Consider the following 10870-nt stretch of genomic DNA (forward strand, 5'->3'; position numbering starts at 1 on the left):
TATGTAAAGAAAAAAAGCAATTAAATTACACTCTGAAAAATAAACTACCAAATAACAGTAAAAAATAAAAAAAATAAAAAACCATTATTTTGAAAAAATGACACTATTTCACAAACTATTGTTCAGAAATAGTAGTGTGTATGTTTTTTATCTGTGTGTTTGTGTATGTAATATGAAACTAAATAATCTTTAATTATTCCTATTTTGAGAAAATGCATGAGATTCTTCATCTAAAGTATTTTATATGTTTGCAGACTTCACTGACCAAATTTTGAAAAGGGTAATTTGTACTACATTATTTTTCTTATCAATTTTTCTCAGTTAATGAGACACTCTTACATTTCGTAATGATATGGTGTGTTTTCATATAAAGATCAAGAGCAGGCAAAATCTGAACCCCATAGTCCTTTTCATACACTGTACTATTCTTAGTATGTTATTTGATATTCTGAGTATCTTCATAGTATATTATAAAGCTATTCCAATATCTCATCCATAATATATGGCATTCCAATTCCCACATAAGGCAATTTACCAAATAGCTGATGTGTTAGTTTCTGTTGCTGTAAAAAAAACCATGGTCAAAACATATATGAGAAAAGTGTTATTTCCTTATGTACCGTGGACACACTTAATTGAATGAAGCGAAGAAAAGAACATGGATGAAGGGATTCAATGATAGACCATGGAATAATGCTGATCACTGGATTCCTGTCCATCCTATGACAGTCTTCTTACTTATAACCCCCAGAACATCTTGCTTGGAGGTTGCCTTACCTACATGGAGCAGAATCAACGTATACTAATCTGTAATTAAGAATATTTCTTAAACACATATCTACAAATCAAAGTGATTGCAACCTCCCATTAATGGAGATTGCCTGTTCTCAATATGTTTAGGCTTCTGAGAGCTCATTTGCCACCAAAACTTACTAATTAGTATTGCTTTAGGCAGTGCTGTTCTGTGTTACAAATACTATCCCTAGATATTACTTAATTTTCTTTGATGATTTATGAAAACTTTTTTATGACGAAGCAAAATAGATATGTTGAGTACCATCTAAAATTTTAAAACTCTCAAAGGTTTGATAAAGCAATTTATCTTTTTATTTCCGAAGAACATTTAAATCTGGTCGAACTAAAAGAACATAACACTTTTGGACAAATATGCACCCTAGCAACCCTGCACTAGAAGCCAAGATGGAGAAAACCTCCACAACAACCAACCTTCCCCTTGGTGCTGTGGTAGACAGGGAGGAAGGTGATCCAAACACTGTAGAACACCAACATGCTGAATGTTAGGAACTTGGCCTCATTGAATCTGTCAGGAAGGTTCCTAGCCAAGAAAGCCACAGTGAAGCTCCCCAGAGCCAAGGAGCCCAAATATCCCAAGACAAAGTGGAAGGCAGTGACTGAGCCTTTGTTGCAAATGATGATTACCTTCCCATGTTCAGATTGTATATCTCTGTCAATAAATGGAGGAGATGTCACCAACCAGATTGCACAGAGAACAAGTTGAATTAGTGTACAAATGGGAATGAGCAAGTTAGTTGCCCCTTTTATCATCATCTTCCTCGTCCTTCTCCCTGGAGTAGTGAGCTTGAAAGCTGTGACCACAGTTATTGTTTTAGCCAACACAGTAGAAATAGCAACTGTGAAAAATATTGCAAATGTTGTCTGCTGCAGGATGCATGTGGCCTGGTTGGGATGTCCAATGAAGAGCAATGAGCAGAGAAAACAGAAGGCCAGAGATATGAGCAGGATGTAGCTGAGAATGCGGTTATTGGCTTTCACAATGGGTGTATCCCTGTACTTCACAAAAGTGACTAGTACTAGAGTTGTGATGGCTGAGAAGGACAGGGCCATGCAGCCTAGAGCCATCCCCAGTGGATCTTCATAAGCGAGAAATGTCACAGCTCTTTGGAGGCACTTGGTTTGTTCTAAGTTGGCGTACGAATCATCTGGACACCTCACACACTGCTCCATATCTGCTGGCAAAGAACAATAATCCCTTATAAGATATCACATTTGTGTAGTTAATAATTGTATATTTGTTTTATTCAGAGGATATATCAATAAATAGTTTGGGGTTGAGAATGTATTTTTTTCATTATTGCTCTAGGAACTACTAACTTAAGTTTGCTATCTATTTACCTATGTTTTGTGATGGAACAAATCATCATCGTAGAAAATGGAAATGTTGTCGCTTAAACAAAATTAAAATAAAAATATGATTACTAATATGCATAATCGCAGTTTATTTTATTTCTCAAATATAATTTCACTATTCAGAGACAAGGTTAGTATGCTGACGTATTTATTGATGCCGGTTGATGAAAAACATGTATTTCTTTTGCTTTTGGAATTGTGCACTTTGTCTGTATCTATCCTTAGGCTTGTGAACATACAATTCCTCATTCAAATACTGTGTGTGTAAAGGAATATTTTCATTCTTGAAGCCTTATGCCTCATAAACTTATGCATATCCCTCTTGTTGTGGTACAATTTCCTTTCCCCCAACTACAATTTCCTTGTTTATAGCTATAGAAGGTTATGGCATGGAGATTTTCGATATTGACATTCATCCCACTTTCCTTAGTTAGGCTGTGATTAATAATAAGTACTCTCCTATCTCTTGTTGTATTCTTGAAATCGTCACTCTTATTCTAATTCTTTGATAGGAAATGCCTAATCCTTTATGCCATGTAAGCTCTTAAAATATGTTTCACTAGAGAACACTTGTTGTTCTGAGCATCTTGTCTTTGTCAGGGACCAAGCAGGATGACAGAAAGATTGTACACTGTACATGTAATCAAGATTCTTTGTACAAAGAATCGAAGAAGAATAAACATTTGCTCAGGTTATGCCTAAAATTATTTTTTAAAAATTGTTACACATGTATGTCCCCCTAAACTTTTTCTGCATAATATAAAACCATTCAGCATTGTATTGTGAGAGACATGGGTTGTTTGTAGAAGATATTGCAGATAATTTACTGGGCCCAAGAGAAACTGATATTATTTAACTAATTAAATTCTGAAACATGGAGATTTTGGGATTTAGTTTCCATCTAGGTCATATCATATTTCTAGTTTGTAAAGAGAAGGTATTCAAATTCATCATATTTTCTTCTGCATGCAAGTATGTACCTGTATCATTGGCAATCTCATTTTCTTGGCACTGGACACAATCAAAGCAGCAGTCGGCTGTTTGTTTCTGATGAATTTTTCTGAATCCTGCAATACATCTCACACTACACACTGAGGAGGGAACCTGAGGCAATACACATACAGACACACACACACACACACACACACAGACATCCAGACATACACACACACACAAACACACACATACATATTTATAAAATATATATACATAAACAATGCACATTATCTATAATATACAAATATGTATTTAATGTGTATGTTTGTGTAGTTCATGAATACATCATAAGTAAAATGACCCATAGATTAATATATGGGATATTACCGGATATATTCCTCTGATAATTTATTATTTTGTATTAACCTGCAATGCACTGAATGTCATACAATAATTCCTATGTCATGTAATATATATGTAACAATTCAGGTATCAGAATCTAAATTTTGTCCTTGCTAAACTTGTTAATTTAAATGGAACATTTATGTGGCATCAGTTTTTCTCTCAAGACTTCAAAATATAATAATAACAAAACTGAGTTGTAAGGAGAGAGAAGGTAGGATATATCAAGAAATCCTTGTTCAATGAGTAAGAACAAAGAATGTCATACAAGACTCTCATACAATTAATGAACTTTTTCTAAGTGTAAAAGAAAACCTTTAATCCCCATTCCACCCCTCCCTCTGCTTCTATTAGAGAGCTCCTACAACAATCCGGCCACTCTGGCCTCCCTGATCTAACATTCTCATAATCTGTGGCATGCACGCTCTACAGAACCAAGGGACTTTCTTCACTGATGCCAGATAAGGCAATACTATGGAGAGGAGGGAAAACTGGGAAGGAGGATAATATTAAAAAGTAAATACATAAAATTAATAATAAAATCTATAAATTAGCAAAAGAAAAGTTTGAATCTGGAAAAATACTTCTCTTAATGAATCTATTCTATACTCAATTGGGCTACAGCTATGTTCATAGAAGCAGATAATTTCATGGTTTATGTGTAGGTACACATATATATGTATATATATGCACACATATGTGTTTGTGTGTGTAGGTGTCTGTGTGTATATATATTGCTATAAATTTAATAAATATATTTCCGTAGTATGCAGTAAATAGTCACAGGGATGCAATTGAACATGGAATTCTGAGTCCTTTGATCCCTATGACCAGATTACATGAATTTCAGTGTTACTAAATTTTTGGTGCTTGTAACTGAGAATGGTCATTTGCGAGCATATTAATTGGTTTTAACCACATGGATATTATTTGAGTGCTTGCTATTTTAAAATTTAGATATATTTAAAAAAATAAAATTGTAGTATACCTACCAATGTTTCTCCTGTGACCCACTCCCAGTCTTCAGATATATGAAGTTGTTGACTCTGTGGTAAACAAGAAAAATAGCTTCCTATTTTCACTTTTAATCCAAGGCCTTGTGGAAAATTCCAATTGATGAAAATGTCATACTTGGCACACTGATTTTCCTTATGATTCATGTTCACCAGTTCTCCAACAGGGTTAATAAATACCCTAGTTTTTAGCAAAGAAACCTCCTAAATGAGATTAATCATTAGATGATTATATATGCATATAAATACACAGAATGCCAAATTGAGAATGTCCCATAATCTTTTAATGTCTTTCAGAAAAGACAGGTGTGTTAAATTAATCCCATGTAGTAAAGTGCATGATACTGCATTATTACAAGTTATAGTTATATGTTATACTGTATAATTATACAGTTATATATATATTTGAAGTATATAGTTAATATATTTCAAATAAATGTTTGATGGTAAAAAAGCTAGAATAAATGATTACCAGAGAACAAATCACATGGTATGTGTGTGTTTGTGTACACATGTTTGTCAAAATAATATTTAAAAGCTGAAGCCAAATACGTAAGAAATAAGGGGAAGTTAATAATTCTGGAAGTTTTGGAAGTAAAGAATGGTAGTGGATCAATCATGTATATACTGAATACATATATGAAATAAACGTAACCTTAATAAAATGTGCACTCTTCATCATTTGTTGTTTTATAAATTATTAACTTAAATGAATAACAATTATCCGAGCAACTGTACTTATTTTGAAAAATTCTTCTTGAGAAAAATATTCTAGTCTAGTCATCACTTAAGGATTTCATGATAAAATCCTTGGCTCCTTTTAAATTTTGAACACATTTGGTTAAATGTTGAAACACATTGTCACACAATTCACTGATATTTATTTTTTTTTTCGGGGCTGGGGAATCGAACCCAGGACCTTGCGCTTCCTAGGCAAGCGCTCTACCACTGAGCCAAATCCCCAACCCCTTCACTGATATTTATAAAAATGTATTGTCTCCTCTTAAAAGTTATCACTGTGCATGATATATATCTATATATGAAATTCATTTTGGAGTTTTGCAGTATAGAAAACTTTACACTGAGACATAACCTCTAACAAATGTTTGTGAACTTCTCAGGGGCCTGAAAGGTCATATTGATAAATCTAAGCATAATGAAATGTAAGAAATGTTACCTGCTGACAGTCAGTGAATATTCCTTTGGGTTCTTCCATTTTCTGAGACTCTGTTTGTTGTAAAATGAGTTCATGGTAGGTGTGAGCCACAGCATACACAGCATTATACAAATTGTAACCTTCTTCACTCAGGACCATGTCAAATGTGTGCTGTGCTAACCATTCCAATGGGTTGTTGAACGTAAAACAATCCATTTTGTTATTGCTCTTTGAGATTGAACAGTTAAAATGATTCCACTGCAGCATAGACTGTGAAATGTCTATTGGATACTTGGATGTGTTTATTGTTTGCAAAAAATTCCTAAACACAGGAATGTCATTGTGGTGGTGGGCAAAAGTGACAGTCCCATGGAAGAAATCAAGGCTGAAATCTTTTTTGTGTGTGATGACATCCCATTGTGAGGTTGTGATCCAGATTCTCTGTGCACCTAAATATGCCCATCTTCTAAAGCTGAGTTCTAGAGTGGAGTTCATTTCACCATAAATGACAACAACCTTTGCTGAAGATGTCATAATTTGTTGGTCATATATCTTAACCCTTGTCTTGTATGTCTGCATGGTTTCTGGGATCATATTCACAAAAGCTAAACAGATCGCATGCCTTTGCATTTCTTCTCTCAAGTCTGAGAGAAACTGAATACCTTGGTCATCATCTGAGATGACCAGTCCTATCCAAGTCCATCCAAAATGAAACATCAAGGATAGCATGCCACGGAACAAATATGTGTCCTTGGTTGCTATCTGATAGATATAGGGAAACTGGTCATGGTCACTCAGGTTAGGATTAAATGGTCCAAAGAAAATCTGAAGAGTATAGAAGAGAGGACGAAACATCCACATGAGGAATATGATTGTTAGGAGGTTTGACATATATACAAATAAAGTTACTCACCATTCAGAACTCAGAATGAGGGTAGTAAAATTTATCTATAAATATCATATATTTTTCATATTATATTCTAGAATATTTCTGACAATTGTGAATGTTCTAGAAAACATTTTTTCCTGTTTGCCCAGTAGAGTTATACAATCTGATTATTTTATTGTGTGTGTGTGTGTGTGTTTGTGTGTGTGTGTGTGTGTGTTTGTGTGTGTGTGTGTGTGTGTGTGTGTGTGTGTGTGTGTAGAAGCATACCCACAAATGTACGTGGTCCAAGTTTTCTTTGAGGCACATATAAATGGAATTTAAATGTTGGTAATTTGTCCAATGTCACACATTATTACCTTTGGTGTCCTTGAATAAATTGACAGTTTTAAGGAAGTTGTCCATGACGGTCCTATAAGTTCTACATCACAACTTTGCTTTGTTCCACAGTAATAATTAATCATTTTGAAATTGATATTTTGATATTTAAAACGTTCTTCATCCAGAACTCTCATTGTACTTTCACACAGGTCAGCAACGAATGCCAATAGCAAAGTCTTGTTGGATAAAAGGTAAGGATTCTTGTTGATCTCATCGGTAGCAAAAATCAGTACCAGAAAAAACTCATATTTTCTTGCTGGTATTCTAAAACTAAGCATAATGATGATTAAGCGAGATGTTTGAAAAATAAAATTTCAATTGCAGTTAAATTTGTACCACAGGACATTCTAAATCTCTGTCTAAATGTCATGAAATAAGTCTCATAAATTAGAGATCTTAAGATTTGAATACAATTTAAGAATTCATAGACCTAGGACACTAACATATGATAAATTTTGTAATTGTAATTGTCAATAAGGGGACTATTTTATCTCTGAATACCATTTTCAAACTACATTAGAGCCAAACTGAGTAAGACTGTTACAATATAATTGTGGAGATGTAATTCCACAAATACAAAATAAGAAGCATGAGTTAAACTACACATGAAATACATAACACATTTGCCTTATATTTTTAGTATTTAAATGTACTTTATATTCAAACATATAATAATATTTAATATTTTTTGAATCATATATTACATCAAAAATTTTGTTCAACTTTTATATTCATATACCTTTGCACCCTAAAAATATCATTAATGCATATTTCATAATTTCTATTAGTCATGATCCTATACCTAATGTTGCATACTGACTTGTTTCAAAACTCAAAATATCCTTCAACTATCAAGCAGAGTAAAAGAGCATAAAATATTAAAATGTGAATCATTTATAAGTATGTTCAAAAGCCCTTACATAATAATACCTAACATAGAGTAAGTGTATGCAAAATGAATTATGTATCTGTGTAAATTATCTAACAATCAGTTTACTTCGAAAAGCGTATCAGTGTTTTTAGGAGAGAATTTATGGTATCAGTAAGAACATTTTTTTAAATATCAAATTAGGAAAAACTCTTTCATGTTAAACATTATGAAAATGCTAATTTTATGCATAGTGAGAAGCATTGTCAATAATATTTCCTTGTTCATAGAACATGCTTCTAATAGTTTTCACTGTTAGTATTCATTAAACAATAAATATACAAAGATATATTCACCTTAAATTTATTTATTCATTTCAAGTACATCAAATGATAGAATATCCTATGTAACCTGAATAATAGTTTATAGGCTCCATTACACATCAACTTAAAGTTATTTTTCAGTGTGTTGTTATTATTTTAATTTTGTAAAAGTGGATTGAGATTTCTCTTAATACTTCAGGCTTCTTAATTCTTTAAGATTCTTTAAGAGATGTCTCTACAGTAAGATCTTCTTTCACTTGGTATGTGTTGCTCTGCCCAAGCACAGTTGGCAGTTCATCTGTTCATCTGTTACTATTAGCAATTACCTCTCATCAGGAGTAAAACACCAAACATGCTCTTTTGCTGAAATTAGCACTTTTCAATTAAATGTTTGGAGCTAAGTTTTCCTTTTTAAACCGTAAAAGTGTATTGATGCAATTCACATATTTGTAAATTTAAATCTTACTATCGCTTATGGAAGTGTCAGTAATGAGAATGTCCACTATTTTTTCCAATGAGATCTGGGATGATATAGAATGCATCAGAAATGAAATTTTTACTAACCTCACACAGAATTACAATAATGTGAAGCCACAACTACTATTACAGTGTACATAGTATACTGTGGCTATCAATTCGAAAATATTTTGTTTACATCCCAAAGACACAAAAATTGAATAAGAAATGGGATGAGAGTCAGGGATAGAAAGTGCAGGAAACTTCAGTTTATGAAAGAATGAAGCACATTGATTAGCTAAAATTTGAGTGATTTCCGCATCCCTTCTCTCATGATCTGCAGCCACTAATGATACCATCTCACACTTGGAATCTAAGAAGTATGTATCCACATTGAGAACAGCTTCTTATCCAGAAGAAGCACATTTATTCTCCTAGGTGATCTCTAATGTTACATATTTTTAAAAATTAAAAAATATTGAATATCTATATAATGAAGATAATAATTCTAATATGTGCCTGAGTGTTTGCATCACTGGATGAAAAGATATTCTGGTAACAGTATAAGAACTCTGGCAGGCTTTTTCCATAATCAATGACAGCCCCAGAATGACAGGAGGGGCTCATTTAAAGAGTATTTTATAATACAAAGTACATATATGTGCTCATAATATATATGTAATAATATACATGTAATCATATATAGTAGACATCCTTCCACCACCACACCATACATATTTCAATGTATGTATGCCCAACTTTTAGAGGCCAAAATTAGATGACCATTTTATTGAGGCCTTTACATGCATGCTTATACAGGAATGCTAGGCAGAAAGTTGAAGAGAGAAAGTGATGCAGTCACGTGCCAAAAGTGGGAATTATGATTCAAGGTAAAGGTAAAAACATATTTCAACATATGATATCAAAAAAGATTTAAGAGATAGAATCCAGTCTCTCTCGTTTTCCAGCTTTGTGAACTAGAGCCAATGTAGTAAGGCTAACGTAAACTGTGACACATTTGAAAATTTTAAAATAGTGATTGAAGTTATAATTAATTTTCTGTGGTTCTTAAAGTTAAAAGGGGAAAAACAGGACAGAATCTCACAGGTTGTGTACACAATTACATATTTCTAATTCATAATATTGAAGCAGGAAATAAATTTAATAACTTACCTCAAATTAAAAAAGTGAGTATAAAAAATTTCAATAGGTTTCTCGAATGTAAAAAGTAGAAAACCACAGTCACCTCGCAAATCTCCATCATCATCTTCATTCTTCTTTATTCTCCAAAAGCAATTGGGTTCGGTCAAGCTGAAGATGAGAGAAAAGTTCAGGGAAAAAAAGGCAATAGTGAAAGCACACAGCTTCTTCATGTCTGCTAGGATCTAGGATGGAGCAGTTGTGAAACCTGATTCTTATGCAGGCAAACATAACACACATATTTACACCAGTTTGTATATTTTAAGGCTTCTGCTGTCTGGAGATCCACTTAATTATATTCAACAGTTCCTTTCCATTCATCCTATGTTCTTCTCCCTGAATACAATGGGAAAATTCTGGCCTCAAGCTCTACGTCTGAGGTCTGAAAACTTTTGATCAAAACATTTCCAAAAACATGTTTTGAAGATAATGTTCTCCATCCACAGCTGCCATGATTTCATTAACATCCATGCCACAAATATTCCAAAGGCCAATCTTCTCTTGAACAGCCTTCAAAAGACCATGTGTCAACCCCAATATATATGAACACAAGAGATTTTCTCAGAATTTTTTTATTAAGACAAGAGTTGAGAAGTTATAAATGGTCCATATCATTTGGACTTTGAGTTGAATAATGGCACATTATGTCTTTCATTCCCGGGTGTAGGGAAGGGAAGTTTCAGGTCCAACATTGAGCCAGGAGTTGAGAATGTTTACAAAATCTTCTCAGATTTCCCTTGATTCTTCTCATCTGGAGAAAGTCATTATGCTAAATCCAATAATTCCTGGAATCATATGGATTCAACACCCATCCTGTCCAATATCAGTTCCTATGCAGACATTTTATGAGCTGTAATGCTGATCACTTGCCTGATAATCATTCCTTGACACTTAAAGACATTTGGTAAATATTTGTTTTTGTTTGATGTTTGTTCACACTTCATTAAGATGGTTGGGAACAATTTTATATGTTTTATTTAAAGGTATGAATGTATATAGCTGTCGTTTATGAGGGAGAATTTTATTGCTAATATTATTACATGGCATTTATTTTTTATGTCTAGTTGGTATTTGTTTTGA

At 33.2% G+C, this 10870-nt stretch overlaps 1 pseudogene; it reads right to left on the bottom strand.

Annotated features, from left to right (window-relative positions):
* Positions 1-1106: 1106 nt before the first annotated feature.
* Positions 1107-9963, bottom strand: LOC134484844 (vomeronasal type-2 receptor 116-like; annotated as a pseudogene).
* Between the last annotated feature and the right edge of the window lie 907 nt (positions 9964-10870).

The sequence above is a fragment of the Rattus norvegicus genome, chromosome 1, assembly GCF_021556685.1.
Source record: "Rattus norvegicus strain SHRSP/BbbUtx chromosome 1, alternate assembly SHRSP_T2T, whole genome shotgun sequence".
Lineage (NCBI taxonomy): Eukaryota > Metazoa > Chordata > Mammalia > Rodentia > Muridae > Rattus > Rattus norvegicus.